The sequence below is a fragment of the Tupaia chinensis genome, unplaced genomic scaffold (genome assembly GCF_000334495.1).
Source record: "Tupaia chinensis unplaced genomic scaffold, TupChi_1.0 Scaffold000366_1, whole genome shotgun sequence".
NCBI classification, from domain to species: domain Eukaryota; kingdom Metazoa; phylum Chordata; class Mammalia; order Scandentia; family Tupaiidae; genus Tupaia; species Tupaia belangeri.
This window is the reverse complement of record NW_006159863.1, coordinates 2,275,101-2,292,069: the sequence shown is the minus strand read 5'-3', so window position 1 is coordinate 2,292,069 and position 16,969 is coordinate 2,275,101. Positions and strand designations below refer to the sequence as shown.

Below are 16,969 nucleotides of genomic sequence, written 5' to 3'. Positions count from 1 at the left end.
GGCCACACCACAATCCCTTCTCCTCCATTCTCCTCTTGGGATTTTGGGCATGCATGCACATGTGTCTGGTGTGAGTTTCAAGTTGCCAGGTCTGTGATTTGAACCATGGTTGACTACATGCAAGTCTAGTGAAGTAACCATTATGCCATCTGCTAGTCTGTCATCTTGTGTATTTTAAACATTTGGGGATAATTTTCAAGGCGACAAACCAGACTTTCTGACCATTTCTGAGTATATCTTTCTACTGAGATGTACTGGGTCTCTGGGAATGGCTGTAGGGTTCTGGCTACCCATGAGCCCTCTCTGATAAGAAGTGCAGTTGTTTATATCACTTTGAATGGTGGTCACTCAGACATTTCACATATCATTTTCTAAGTTCTTTGGTTTTTGGGGAACTTCCGTATTATTTCCATGGTGGTCGTACTAATTTATATTCCCACCAACACTGTAGGAGGCTTTAATCTTCACCACAGTCTCAACAGCACTTGTCATTGTTTTTGTTTGATCTTAGCCATTTTGACTAGGGTTAAGTTGTATTTCATTGTGGTTTTGATCTGTATTTCCCATATGATAGTAGACATTGAACATTTTTTTTTTTCCAGATGATTTTCGGCCATTTGTATGTATTCCTTGTAGTGTTGACTAGTCAACTCATTAGCCCATTTTAAATTAAATTTTTTTTCAGGTAAGCTGTTTGAGATCCCTATGACTTCTGGTTATCAGTCCTTTGAAGTACAGTTTGCAAATATTTTCTCCCATTCTGTGGATTGTCTCTTTATTATTTCCTTTGCTGTGCAGAAACTTTTTAGCTTGATGCAATCGCATTTGTCTATTTTTGGAATTGTTGCCTGAACATTAGGGGTCTTATTTAAATCATTGCCTACTCCAGTGTATTTTAGTGTTCTTTTGGTGTTTTCTGCCAATAGTTTTATAGTTTGAGGCTTTACATTTAGATATTTGATTGATTTTGAGTTGATTTTTATTAATGGTGAAAGATGGGGGTCCAGATTCATTTTTCTACAGGTGGATATCCAGTCTTCCAGCATCATTTGCTGAAGAGACTTTCTTTTCTCCACTGGATTGTCTTGTAGGCGTGTCTGGGTAGTGAGAAGCCTCCTACTTTATTCTTTTTTGCACAATATTGCCTTGTTAATATGGGACCTTTTTCAATTCTAGACAAATATTATGACTTTTTTTTTTTTCCCTATCCCTGTGAAGAATGTCGCTGGTAATTTGACTGGAATCACATTGGCTTGTAAATCAATTTGGGGAGAATTGACATTTTGATTATATTGATTCTTCCAATTCAGAAACAAGAAATAGTCTTCAATTTTTTTGTGTCATGTTCAATGTCTTTTTTCAATTTTTTAAAAAATATTGTGTTTTCTATGTTGCAAAATTTGTGCAATATGTAATATCCATAATCAGTGGGTGTGGTTGTGCATACACACACACACGAAACAAAAATCAGCCATAGTGCCACAATCTAGAAGTAAGAGCATATTTTAAGCAACTGTGATTGTATCTACAGTACATGTTTTTGCCACCAGCCTTCTTTCACTTAAGGTATCATGAGCATTTTTCTATTTTCTTTTTATTCCAGGGCATAGTTTTTCATGGTGTATTTTTCATCATGACTACAAAAAATTTTATTTATCTTCTTGTAATTTGAACATTTTGGCTCTTTCTAAGTTTTCTCTATTATAAGTAACTATGAAAAGAACATTGTGTGAGTGAATTTGGGATATTTTTCAAAAGATAAATTCCTAGAAAAAAATTCTTGGTCTCGTAAAGTTTGTAAGTTTTTGTTTATATTGCAAAATTTCTTTCTGGAGAAAGAGGACCTCTTTATACTCAACTAGCAATGAGAGATAATAAAAGATGATGATGATGACAATGAGTGACGAAGAGTGGCTGCTTCATGCTAATAGCTTCACATGTAGTGTCTGATTTAATATTCCCACCTGTTCAGTAAGATTGAGTGCCACAAAACCTGTTTTACACAAGACATCATTACCCTCGTATCTGCTAAGTAATAAGTCCTTGCCAAAGACTACAAGAGACTGCCTGATCTGGCCTTGTCATTTGGCAAGAAAATATTAAATGGCATAATAAACTTCTTTTTGTTTTTCAAACTGCCAGGATTTCCCAAATCAAAAACTTCGTATTTACTTTTTAAGTTAAAAAAGTTAAAACAATAATTAGAGTGAAGAGACAATCCACAGAATGGGAGAAAATATTTGCAAACTGTACTACAGACAAGGGACTGATAACCAGAAGACATAGGGAACTCAAACAGCTTACTTGAAAAATATATTTAGAAATGGATTTATAAGCTGACTAGTCAACACTATAAGGAAGACATAAAAATGGCCAAAAAGCATATGGCATGCATGCTTGAGAGAGTGAGAGATTGAGAAGGAAAGTGAAAATTGACTCCCCAGGGGGAAGGCCACTCTGCAGTCTCTTCTCCTTCATTTTCCTCCTGGGATTTTTGGCCTGCATGCCCAAATACCTTGTGATATTTTCAAGGTCTGGGATTCAAACCACAGTTGGATATGTGGGATTACAGTGCCTTAACCACCACACCACCTGCTGGCTCCTGTATTAATGCTCTTTATTTGTGAGATGTCCTTTCCTTGGGTCTGCATATCTAGGTATTTCTCTTCTATGTCTTAGCTCATAGACCAGCCCTTAGATTTTCTTCTAACCACTCTATGTAAAGGATGCTTCTTCTCTACTTACCATCACCCTTCTCATTTACCTCTCTCATATCAGCCCTGTTTAGTTAGGGATCCTACCCTTTCTGAAACATTTAAAAATAGTCTGACCCATGGAATGTAATTCCCTACAGGCAAGGAGCACTAGAATAGGGCTTATTAAATAATAGGAACTTAACACATGCATGTTGGATGGGTGAATAATATCTCTATAAAAGAACAATTAAAAAGAAACTATAAGGTATGGAACCCAAGCCTGCATTTGAAACTTTTGCTTTTGGTTGGCCGTCTGGGTTCAGCTTCATGACTATAAAGCCTCCTCAGCCAGGATCCCCTCTTCCAGACCCCAGAGCTAGTCAGGACAGAAAACATCCAGGCACCTCCACCTCTCACTGTGTTGGCCCTCTGGGTTCAGCTTCTTGGCTGTAAAGCTCTCCCATCCCACCCCAGCCAGGGCCCCATCTTCCAGACCCTAGTGCTAGTCAGGACAGGAAGCAGCCAGTCACCTCTGACTGTGTTGGCCCTCTGGGTTCAGTTTCACAGCTGTGAAGCCTCCCCACCCAGTCAGCCAGGCTCCCCCATTCCAGACCCCAGTGCTAGTCAGGGAGCCAAGTGTCCCTCTCCTTCTCGTTCTTCTCTGTCCCTTCTAACTTTTTTTTAATCCTATATAAACAAACAAACAAACAAACAAACAAACAAAACAGCTTTCTGTCCCATTTGTGCCTTTCTCTTGTTAATTTATCTCCTCTTCCCTCAACTAGGATAGAAAGCATCCTCCACCTCTGACTTGTTGGTTTTCCATTTTAAACCCAAATTCATTACCTATGATGGGCTTTCTGTTTTTTGTTTGTTTGTTTTTTGGTTTGTTTCCTCCTCTTTTTGTTTTAGTCATTTCCTTCCTTTTTCCTTTGTATTTTTCTTCCTATTTCTATTTCCTTCCTTCTTGCTTGCTTGCTTTCTTCCTTTCTTTCTTTCTTTCTTTCACCTTACTTTCCTGTTTTACTGCTCAGCCCTTTCCCACTGCTTAGAAAAGACTAGAGACATAGTATCTAAACATCTGAACATTGTGAGTTTTAGAGAATTCTTTGTACCTCACTGTAGTGGTTGCAAAAAGAGTGAAATTCCCCTTCATAAATCTGATTGCAAACTTCTCCTGTGATTCTCACACTGGAGAACACAACAGAAGGGAGAAAATAGCACCAAACTATCTCATAGTCAGGAAAATATGCGAGCTCACAGTCACAAAATCCTTCTCCAACAAATTAGCCAAAAGTGAATACATTACCAAATGACTAAAAATTGGTGAAGAGCCTCAAGGAAGAGAGAATCAAGTAATAAATCTCCAGCAAGGAAACATTATAACTAGTCTCCAAGTAGAGAAAATACAGAGGATATTACTGAAATGTCAGAAAAAGAATTTAGAATAGAATATTTATGGTAACAAAACTCTAGGAAATGCAAGAGAAAAGAGATGTTGAGCTCCAAGAGATGAGGAAGTCCTTCCATGATATGAAGAAGAATTGGACACCACAAAAAAGAATCAAATGAAACTGTTATATATGAAGGCTGCACTGGGTCAAGAAAACTGAAGATAGTATATGAGGAATACTAGATACCATGAAATGCCCAAATATCCCAATAATCAGTATCCCAGAAGAAACTAATAAGGATATTGATAATCTATTGCAAGAAACTCTGGAAGAAAACTTTCCAAGACTAGAGAGGCACTCAAATACCCAGACCCAAGAAATACAAAGAACCCCAACTAGAATCAATCCAAGATCCTCTCCAAAGCACATCATAGCTTGATTGGCTAAAACCACAGACAAAGACAAGATACTAAGATTGGCAAGAGAGAAATGTCAAATCACTTACAAAGGCTATCCCATCAGGTTAACACTTGACCTCTTATCAGATACAATGCAAGCAAGGAAAAAATGGAGAAATATATTCAAAATGTTATATGAATAACAATTTCAACCAAGAATACTATACCCCACAAGATTATCCTTCATATGGGAAAAGTAGATAAAAACATTCTTGAATAAACAAAACCTGAAAGAATTTACCAACTCCAGACCAGCTCCTTAAGAAATTCTGAAAGGAGTACTATACCAAGAAAACTAAAGACAGATAAACAGCAATAATAGAACAAAAAACAACCAAATATATGCCAACTTAATGCTTGAGACAAGTCCAGAAATATCGATAATAACATTGAATGTTAATGGATGAAATTTTCCAATCAAGAGACACAGACTGGCAGAATGGATAAAAAAATCAGAAACTCTCCATCTGCTTCCTACAAGATGAACACATACACAGACTAAAAGTGAAGGACTGGAAAAAGGTATTCCATGCAAACGGAAACCAAAAAAGAGCGGGAGCCACTATACTGATTTTGGAAAAAAATAAGCTTTGAGACAAAAACTGTAAGAAGAGACAAAGAAAGGCATTATTTTGTAGTAAAAGGGCTAATTCACCAAGAAGATATAATGATTATAAATATCTATGCACCAAACTCAGAAGCATCCAAATATGTAAAGGAAAGACTGCTAGATCTAAAAGGAGAGATAGACTGTAATACTATAATTGTTGGAGATCTCAACACCCCATTATCTCCTTTAGACAGATCAATAAGACAACAAAGTAAGCAAAGAGATTCTGGACCTAAATGATACCATAAATCAGATGGACTTGACAGACATCTATAGAACTTTCCACCCCCAAAACATTTTTCTTAGCCCCGCATGGTACTTTCTCAAATATTGACCACATGATAGGGCACAAATCCAGCCTTTATAGATTCAAGGGAATAGAAACTATATCCAGCATCTTCTCCAACCATGATGGAATTAAACTTGATATTAACCTCAGAAAAAGCTCTCAAAAATATACAAATACATGGAAACTAAATACCCTACTTCTGAATGACTTCATGACTACTAAAGAGATTAAGATGGAAATAAAAAGATTCATGGAAATAAATTATACTGAGTACACAAGTTTCCATAACTAATGGGATACAGCAAAAGCAGTCATAAGAGGGAAGTTTATAGCAATTAGCACACACAAGAAAAAGATGGAAAGACGGCAAAAGAACAACTTAACATCATGGCTCAGGGAACTGGAAAAACAACAGAAAAATCTAAAAAATGCCAGGAGAAAAGAAATACTAAAGATTTGACAGAAATAAATGAAATAGAAAATAAGCAGATTATACAGAAAATAAATGAAAACAAATGCCGGTTCTTTGAAAAGATAAACAAGATTGACACACCATTAGCTAGACTAATTAAGAAAAAGAGAGAAAGGAACCAGATAAATCAAATTCATAATGACTCAGGCAACATTACAACAGACATAATAGAAATACAAAACATCATTAGAGCATACTACGAGCGACTATATACCAACAAAGAAGGAAACCTGGACGAGATGGACAAATTCCTGGATACATATAATCTATCAAGATTGACTCAGGAGGACATAGAAAGCCTGAATAGACCTATAACAAGCAATGAGATTGAATCAGTAATAAAAAACCTCCCAATAGCTTCGCTGCTGAATTTTTACAAAACTTTTAAAGAAGCGGTAACCCTTATTCTACTCACTGCATTTGACAAAATGCAACATCCTTTCATGATTAAGACTCTCAGTAAAACTGGCATAGAAGGATCATTTCTCAGCATAATGAAAGCAATCTATGAAAAACTTATAGCTAACATTATACTGAATGGGAAAAAGCTAGAAGCTTTTCCACTAAAATCTGGCACAAGACAAGGCTGCCCACTTTCTCTGCTCATATTCACTATAGTACTGGAAGTCCTAGCAAACGTAATCAGACAAGAGACAGAAATAAAAGGCATTCAAAAAGGGAAAGAAGACTTGAAATTATCTCCAAAGATGACATCACTGTATACATAGAGGACCCAATAGTACCCATGAAAAAAACTTCTTGAAGTAATAAATGCATAAAGTGGCAGGATACAAAATTTACTTATAAAATCTGTAGCATTTCTGTATACAAACAACAAGCAGACAGAGACAGAACTGAAGAAAGTAATCCCATTTACCATAGCCATGAGTTCTATCATAATCTTTAACAAAGATGTACAAAAGACATAGTCATTTAAGTTAGTGTTTTCCCATTGACTCTTTCCTTTGTTTCCTCATGTATTAAATGCTTACTTCATATTGTGAGAATCAAATGAGTTAATATGAAGGGACTTCAAAAAGTTCATGAAAAAAAAGAAATTAAAATATGATGGCACAAAAAGTTTTAAGATACATACATATTGTTTCCACAAACTTTTTGGAGACCCATCAAACACAGTATTGTGTAGGTCAGTGGTTGGCACTTAGTAAGGCCATATAGTTGGTGATAGTTATTTTTACTACTATGTAAAACCATATAATTGGTGATAGTTATTTTTACTACTATGTAACCTTTACAATAAAATAAATTTCTAATCATTCATTAACTCTTGCTTAGTAACTTATAGAGCTGTTTGAATATATGAATTATGACAGTAAATGTAATTGGGCTAAGCACAAAACCTCTCACACTGAATTAAGGAAAAAAAATGCATTCTTGTTGAAAGATACAAGATATTAAAAAAATCATTACATGATTAAAGGAATAATGTGGTTTGAAATATGTGCCAAGTCAAGGTAAATAGAACTGGGATAGTAGTATCAGTATCAAATGAAGTAGAATTCAAGGCACAGAGCAATTCATGGGATAAAGCAGATTGCCTTATATCGATAAAAGGGACACTTGCAATAGAGCTTTATTTGTTGAAGTTTATGAACTGAATGGTAATAAATGTATTTGTATAGTTAGGAGTCACTGAACTCCAGGAATTTGTCCTGAGATATGGGTTATTAGGGAACTTCACCATTGTGCAAACATCCTAGAGTATACTTATGCAAATGTAGATGATATAACCTACAACATCCCTAGACCATATGGTATAGCCCATTGTAATCTCATGAGATCATCATCCTATGTGTGGTCTGTCATTGGCCCAAATGTAGTTATGTGGTACATAACTGCACATGTGGGAAAACGAATCAAGGCTGGTAGAAACGCAACAGTATTCATATCATGTAATGCCACGAACACTTGATAGAAGAGACTGACACTGGGGCAAAGATCATTCATGGAGGAAAGATTCAAGGACATCTGTACCCTACATATGACCTCAGAGAATGGATACTAGGCAGACAGGTGAGACAAGGGAAAGAAGGGCATTTCTAGGAAGCTATACAAAAGGAAGGTCACCATGAACCTGGCTAGATGCCTTTGCCATGTGTGGATTCAGAAAACTTTTGGGCATGATCTGGTTTTTAAGGTAGATTAGATCAGGACATATTGGAGAGGTTTGTTCACTCACTGAGCAAATATTTTCAGAGATGAGACTGAAATTGAGTGTGAAATGAAGAGAGTCATAGCAGAGTGTCCTTAACATTCTCTAAAGCATTTGCAAGGTGAAAAATGTATTCATAATAAAGCTAAGACATTATTTACCTTTTACACTCTCATTCTGTCATGAATGTTGCAGAGATGACAGGAGGTGTGTTATTATAACAGACTGAATGAAGACGCACATATGATCCGACTTTATTTTGTAACCAGACATCAAAGAGATTTGCAAAAATGTAAAAAACAATGTTACTCTTTTCATTTTTTTAAATTTGGAAAAAATATAATTTTTCTTCAGAAAAACATTTTTTATGCTAATGTGTAATGGATTTTTTTTAAGGAATAAATATGACAGATAATAAAATAGTAGTTACTAGGAGTAGCGGAAGCAGTAGAGAGAGGAACTAGGAAGAGGTAAATCAGATATTACAAAGTAACAGAGAAGTAGAATGAACAAGTCTAGAGCTTTAATGTACAATATAAGGAATATAGTTAATGAAATTGTACTACTGGGTCATCAGAAAAGGCACGACATATTTTTGTATAGAAAAACAGAAAAATATGTCATGACTTTTCTAATGACCCAATATATTGAGGATTCCTGCTAAATGATTATATTGCAGTTGCTTTTGCCACAAGAAAATTGGTAAGCTTGTGAGACGATGGATATGTTAATTTACTGTAGCAAAGTTTTTACTATCTATTTTTTTCTCTGTCTCTGTCTCTCTCTCTCTAACATTATATTGCTTACCTTAAATATGCATAATAAAATTTATTTTTTAAAAATAAAAGAAACAGAACTGGCCCTATAGTCTAGCCTAGGTTAAGACAGTCAGATCCCACATGGTCAGTCATGGTTCAAATCCTGGTGCGGCAACTTAAAAAACATGCCAGGCATATATGCGTGCATGCTCCAAATCCCAACTGGTTGGAATAATGGAGGGGAAAGGATTGTGGTGTGATCACACCCAATCATGGGGGAGTGTTTTCTCCCTTTCTGACTCTCTCTGGTAAGTCATGCTCCTTCTGTCAATTAAAAAAAAGTAGAAAGTTAAATATTTAAAAAGTCTAGTTTTAATTTTAAATATGGTAAATATTCACAGATAGAATCCATCTATACAAGAAACTCTGTGAGGTCCTGCATGATTTTAAGAGTGTAGAGGGGGCCTCAGACCAACAAATTTGAAAACTGCTGGATTAGTGTTTATTGAAGCTATGCAGGAGAGGGATTCAAGAGGAATTTCAAACAAATGGTCATGATGTGGTGATTACTTCAACAGATAATTGTTAAGCCCTCACAATGTCCAGATTATTGAAGATGAAGCAGGAGGACTAAAAACGTGTTCAGGTTGTCTAGCTAGCTAGCTCTCTGATTCAAAGTCAGACTTGAACTGTCTGCAATGATAAGTAAGTTGCTTAGTCTTGAATGATTTTAAAGTGAAGCTTCAAGCAAGCCATTCCTTTACCCAAGTGGATGGGCAAGATTGTGAATTTTTCTCACTCAGAAAATCATAGCTTTAGTAACCCATGCAGAAAGAATATGTTCTAAAAGGACCCTTAATCTGCTAAGAGGATCTCAACATGCTCATCCCTTTGCTTACACACCCCTGAGCATGGTCCGCTTCCTCCTATCTCTTACTTGGTCTCATTTACTTTATTCAAAGGATATTTTTCATTCCCAAAGTATTACCTCAGCTAGAGATAACAATGTAGTTACTCTGACATGCAATTTAATGTGCAGAAAAAGTCTACTTACTATCTGGAGTATAATGTAAAATAGAACTAGAATGGTATCTGCCTGTAAAAAAAAAAAAGACACAATGTTTATAAAAGTTCTAAAGTTTATGAAAAGAGAATATTTTTTGGGGTCATGTAGGTTACTGTTCTTTAACACCTAGGTGGCAAATTACGTCTTTAAGAAACATTTTCAAAACACTACTCACTTACCACCATTCCCATGAGGCATATATGCGTGCATGCTCCAAATCCCAACTGGTTGGAATAATGGAGGGGAAAGGATTGTGGTGTGATCACACCCAATCATGGGGGAGTGTTTTCTCCCTTTCTGACTCTCTCTGGTAAGTCATGCTCCTTCTGTCAATTAAAAAAAAGTAGAAAGTTAAATATTTAAAAAGTCTAGTTTTAATTTTAAATATGGTAAATATTCACAGATAGAATCCATCTATACAAGAAACTCTGTGAGGTCCTGCATGATTTTAAGAGTGTAGAGGGGGCCTCAGACCAACAAATTTGAAAACTGCTGGATTAGTGTTTATTGAAGCTATGCAGGAGAGGGATTCAAGAGGAATTTCAAACAAATGGTCATGATGTGGTGATTACTTCAACAGATAATTGTTAAGCCCTCACAATGTCCAGATTATTGAAGATGAAGCAGGAGGACTAAAAACGTGTTCAGGTTGTCTAGCTAGCTAGCTCTCTGATTCAAAGTCAGACTTGAACTGTCTGCAATGATAAGTAAGTTGCTTAGTCTTGAATGATTTTAAAGTGAAGCTTCAAGCAAGCCATTCCTTTACCCAAGTGGATGGGCAAGATTGTGAATTTTTCTCACTCAGAAAATCATAGCTTTAGTAACCCATGCAGAAAGAATATGTTCTAAAAGGACCCTTAATCTGCTAAGAGGATCTCAACATGCTCATCCCTTTGCTTACACACCCCTGAGCATGGTCCGCTTCCTCCTATCTCTTACTTGGTCTCATTTACTTTATTCAAAGGATATTTTTCATTCCCAAAGTATTACCTCAGCTAGAGATAACAATGTAGTTACTCTGACATGCAATTTAATGTGTGTGCAGAAAAAGTCTACTTACTATCTGGAGTATAATGTAAAATAGAACTAGAATGGTATCTGCCTGTAAAAAAAAAAAAGACACAATGTTTATAAAAGTTCTAAAGTTTATGAAAAGAGAATATTTTTTGGGGTCATGTAGGTTACTGTTCTTTAACACCTAGGTGGCAAATTACGTCTTTAAGAAACATTTTCAAAACACTACTCACTTACCACCATTCCCATGTCAAAATTAAACACCCTCCCTGTGTTCCTATGAACACTCTGATTTTCCTCTTAAAACATTTATTAACCTCTGGTATATGACAGTTTGTTATGCTTCTTTTTGATTTCCCTCTTTTACAAAATAAGTATTTTGCTTTATTCATATTTGATTTCCAGCAATTACTCACATAGCACTCTTTATATAGCAAGTTTCAATAATGAATGTTGTATTTAATTAGACAAAATAATTCTCAGACTTGTCTACATTGCATTTGTTTATTTAATGTATATGGGTGTTCAAGAGTTTATTATTACATTCCAGTCATGATGTAGCAATGAGTATGATATATTCTCCTCCTACTTAAAAAAATGAAGGGATTGAATACAACATCTAAAGCTCTGTTTTTAAACATTTAGTGGTTGGAGAGGTTTTTGCCATAGGGTGCGTGTGCTTGCTAGAAAGAGACAGAGAGACAGAAAGTGAGAAATCACCCCCCAGGGGGGGATGGCCACGCCGCAATCCCTTCTCCTCCATTCTCCTCTCAGGATCTTGGGCACGCATGCACATGTGCCTGGCGTGAGTTTAAGCCACTGGGTCCGGAACTCGAACCGCAGTGGACTACATGGGAGTCCAGCGACATAGACTTTACGCTAACTGCTGGTCCCTAGTGGTTTGATTCTTTAGCAAAGGTAGCATATAAGATGAGTTCAGTGTTACCCTGACTTTCTAAGGACTTTTTCTTTCTTTCTTCTTTTTTTTTTAAGAGAGATTTTTGCTATAGGACATGTGCATTTGCCAGAGAGACAGAAAGGGAGAAATAATCCTCCCACCCAGGGGAAATGGTCATGATCTAATTCCTTCTCCTCCATTTTCCTCTAGAGATTTTAGGCACCAACGTACATGCGCCCAGCATGAATTTTAAGCTGCAGGATCCAGAAACATGGAAACATGGTTGACTATGTGGGAATCCCACTACGTAACCATTATGCTATCTGCTGGTCCCTCTAAGGACTTTTTCTAAACCGAGGCCTAATTAAGCATATCTCCAGATGAGGAAACAGAGGTTATTATTCAGGGCCATGAAGATGGATGAAATTGGCAAGGCAAAGAGCCAGAGGAGAGAAAACTATTCAGGGCAGTACCAGCAATCTGCAGATGATTTCCTTGAATCTTTAGCAAATATTTAGCTGTAGTAGGGTAAGTGACTACAAGAAGACCTGGTAGGTGGATCTGTTAGATTCTGTTGAAGCTTGGCTTAGGCTTTGCCATTGTTTCTAGGACCCAAGCAGCCCTGTTCCTAAGGTAGACTTGTCTGGGGTATCAGCTGAGCCTGGATGATGGAACCGTGTCTCCACTCCAGCCTGTTTCACTTGAATGTGTCTTCAGATATGTGGCCTCTAGAAGTCTCTACTGAGCTCATAGCCTCCAGAGACAATAAGTGAATATTTTAGACTATATACCATCTAGATGAAATGGAAAAATTTGTTGAAATAAATTAATTTTCAAATCTGGTTTAAGAAGAAAAAGAACATTTGAATGCATCAATCCATAATGAAATGCGATTAGTTTGGAATTGCAAATAAAATTTGGAAAAGAAAAAAGTTGGGAGATTTATGCTACGTGTCTTCATAACTCATTTAAAAGATAGGGTAATCAATATAGTGTGGGGTTGTACTCAAAGGATACTTGTTTTAAATGCTTGGAAAGTATTTGAGGTGTCAGATTATTTGGATTTTAAAATGTTTGCATGTATTTAATGAGATATGTTAAGGATGGGACCCAAGTCTAAACATGAAATTCACATAGATTTCATATACACTTTATATACATAGCCTTAAGGTAAGTTTATACAATATTTTTGTATTGCAGCATTTTGACTGTGATTTATCACATGAGGTCAGATATACACAATTTTTTTTAAGAGAGGTTTTTGCTATAGGTTGCATGCATTAACCAGAGAGAGACAGAGAGACAGAAAGTGAGAAATCACCCCCAGGAGGGATGACACAATCCCTTCTCCTCCATTCTCTTCTCGGGATTTTGGGCCTGCACACACATGTGCCCAGTATGAATTTGAAGCCACTGGGATAGGGACTTGAGTAGCAGTTGACTGTGTGGGAGTCCAGTGAAGTAACCATGTCATCTGTTGGTGGTCCTTAGATACACAATTCTTAACTTGTGGTGTCATGGTGCTGAAAAAGTTTCAGATTTGAAGCATTTTGAATGATAGATTTTCAGATTTGGGATACTCGACCTTTATTATATTAGTGAAAGAATAGACCAACAGATGAATAGAAGAGAATAGATACTCCAGAAAGCAATTACACGTGCAGTCAATTGATTTTTCAACAAAGGTACAAAAGCAATTCAATGGGGGAAAGGAAACTCATTTCAACAAACACTATAAAGTAACTGGATATCCATGATTAGAAAGGACCTTTAAATTGTACCTTATGCCATAAACAAAAAAATTAATTTGATATGGATGATTAACCTAAACATAAAAGCTAAGACTATAAACCATTCAGAAGAAAACAGGAAAATACTTTTGTGATCTCAGAGTGGGTAAATATTTCTTTTTTTTTTTGGAGAGATTTTCGCTATAGGGTGCGTGCGCTCACCAGACAGACAGAGACAGACAGAGAGACAGAAAGCGAGAAATCACCCCCCAGGTGGGATGGTCACGCCGCTATCCCTTCTCCTCCATTCTGCTCTTGGAATCTTGGGCACGCACGCACACGCGCCCAGCATGAGTTTTAAACCACCGGGTCCGGGACGCAAACCGTAGTTGACTATGTGGGAGTCCAGCGACATAGCCATTACGCTAACTGCTGGTTCCCGGGAAATATTTCTTAAACAGAATTTAGAAAGCAATAACCATAAAAGTAAATAAATAACCATATCAAAATGAACACTGCTCATCAAAAGATTAAATTAACAAAATGATTAGACCAAACATAGCCGGTGAGATGATAGAGATAATACAAATACTTGGTGTACTTATATTCAGAATATATGCAGAGAGATAGTAAAAAAATTCTAATTTAAAAATAGAGAAAAGATGACTAGACACTTGATAGAGGAAGGTGTACAAATGGCTGATAAGTACATGAGAAGATACACAGCATCAACAGTCATCAGGGACAAGCAAATTAAAAACACAATGAGATACTGAAATACTACATGGCTGCCACAATCACATTGTAAAAGAACATTTTTGGGTTTCTTAAAAAGTTCAGTGTATACTTATCGTATGGCCCAGCCATTTCTCTCCTCTATAACTTTCTTAGGAGAAATGAAAATGTATGTCCACACAAAGGCTCACATGTGGACATTCAAAGTAGTTTTATTTTAATGGTCCCAAACTGGAGACAGACCAAATGTTTATTGATTAGTGAACATATATACATGTTACTCCAGAATATGAAAGAATGAACCATACACACAACATGGGTGCATCTCAAAACTATTATGCAGATGAAAGAAAAGAGACAAAAAGGGGCACATAATGTATGATTGCATTTATGTATGATTGTACACACTGAAAGGTAATGTATTAGTGATAGAAAATCTGTATTTGCCTAGAAATAGAAGTCGATAGCTCCAGGGATTCAAGTAATTCAGAGTTGTGTTCTGAGTTACTCTAAATTATACCACTGTTTTTTGTTTATTTCTTTAATGCACCCACAATAATGTCTTTCTTATTTTTTAAAAGAATCATTTATTTAATTTTATTTATTAGTATTTTAAAATTTGCTACAGTGCGAACATATGAGAGAGAGAGAGAGAGAGAGAGGGAGAGAGAGAGAGAAAGAGAACAAGCTGCCAGATCTGGGACTTGAACTATAGGCAGTTGTGTGCAAGTCCAGTGCCTGTTGGCCCCTATACCACTGTTTTTAATGAACAAATGATCATGTAAAGTAGTAAGTCTCTAAACTAAAAGCTTGAGGTCTAATACCAGAATGACACAGAGGTAACCTCTGTGTGTCTCATTAGAAGAACATCTGGTCTTCAGAGGATGGTTGTGTTCAAGATCAAATGAGATGATGTGTGAAAAATAATAGTGATTATAAGGTCTAATAGAAATTTAATTTATTCTATGGTTTGTTATTAACAGCCAGAGAGAAGTCATGAAATTGGAATTTCATAGCTCATCAGTGAGAGTAACCATGAGTGTGAATCAAAATCATCTTTGAAGTCTACACACACACACACACACACACATGCATACCCACATGAAACACACGTTAGATTCCATAAATATTGATCTAAGATGTGGCTCTGAAATGTTTTTCTATTGCCACTGGTTATTTGGATACTCATTGTAGGTTAGGAATCAGACCCTAAAAGATTAGTTGGATAATACCTCATCATGACCACTGAAAATGAGGTCTCGCATAGGCCTACCTCATCTTTCCTCTTAAAGTCACCTTCCTAGTTTGCTGTGGACAGTCTCAATTTATTCCTGTTATCTTGGCATCATTATTTAGGATGCTTTCTTTTGTTCTTTGGTGTCACAAGCAGGACAGTAAATTAATATTGAATTAATATTTAGTGGTTAGGATCCACAAAGTGATAATTACTTAACTTTTTTTTTTTCTTTTTTTTTTGGAGAGGTTTTTGCTATAGGGTGCGTGTGCTCACCAGACAGACAGAGAAAGACAGACAGATAGAAAGCAAGAAATCACCCCCCCCCCCCGGGGGGGGGCCATGCTGCAATCCCTTCTCCTCCATTCTCCTCTCGGTATCTTGGGCACGCATGCACACGTGCCCAGCGTGAGTTTAAGCCACCGGGTCCGGGACGCGAACCACGGTCGACTACGTGGGAGTCCAGCGACATAGCCATTACGCTAACTGCTGGTCCCATAATTACTTAACTTTTGAGAGGAGAAAATTTCCTATCTGTTGGGCTACCTGGTTGCTGTGGATAAGAAAGACTAACAAGACTCTAGATCAAACGAGACTGAAAACTTACTATGGGGTCACCGTGTGTCCACTACTTTCCAAACGTTTCTCAGTTTATTATCTTTTCCATTTTTTGAAACATACTGGGGGGGGGTTTACTAATACTTTAGTATTATTAAAGTTTAGGAAATAGGCACAAGAGGCCGAGTAACTTGACCAAAGCCTAGCAATAAGGAAGCAGAAGTGGATTTGAACTCTTCCATGGTTGGCCACATCATCTTCGTTTGAAGAATGAGCTGGTCTGTATAGCTGGTCTCCTGAAGTCTCAAGAAGGAACATCCCTGGTGTGCTCCAATTCCATCCCACCTCACCTCTGCCCTTCCACTCATCCTGAGCATGACCTACTGTGGGGAATATTTCTGGTCTATTTTTAACTGGGCTGCAGTTCATTTGGTCTCTTGTGTTTGTATCAGAATAATTTCCCCGACAGCCTTCTTTCGGATGAAGTGGAACTGGCCCCAGAAGCTCAGTGTTCAAGCCAAAGAGGTTTTTTTTTCTTTCTTTTAAAATTAAAATATGCCTTCTGTTTTGCTCTTCCCTTGTGGTATAGTAGATAACTGAGCGCAAAAGCCTTTCATTCAGTTATTAGTGGGCCCTAGGTGGGAGAAAAGAGCAAAATTCAAATTTTCTGTGACTTCTGGCTCAGTTTTAATGGAATGTAAGTGCAATGCCAGAGCCCGATAAAAATAGAAACACTCCAGTGTCCAGGCTCCTCTCCAGATGGTCTATGGGAACCCAGATAGTAACTTATCACTGAGAAGGGTCACTGTTAATTAGTGGGAAGTTGTCCTGCTTCACACAACATAGTAAATGAAATGGCTTATAGCTTAAAGCAGGCCCTCTGA

At 36.9% G+C, this 16,969-nt stretch overlaps 1 protein-coding gene and 1 non-coding gene across 5 annotated transcripts in view; both read right to left on the bottom strand.

Moving 5' to 3' along the window:
- The window catches only part of ADRA1A (adrenoceptor alpha 1A), a 104,167-nt gene that overhangs the window by 24,035 nt on the left and 63,163 nt on the right, over positions 1-16,969 (bottom strand). The gene's annotated exons all lie outside the window — the stretch shown is intronic.
- On the bottom strand, positions 8,666-8,725 carry MIR9771J (microRNA mir-9771j). The gene has a single exon (NR_130600.1). It is a non-coding gene; the product is annotated as a microRNA mir-9771j (primary transcript).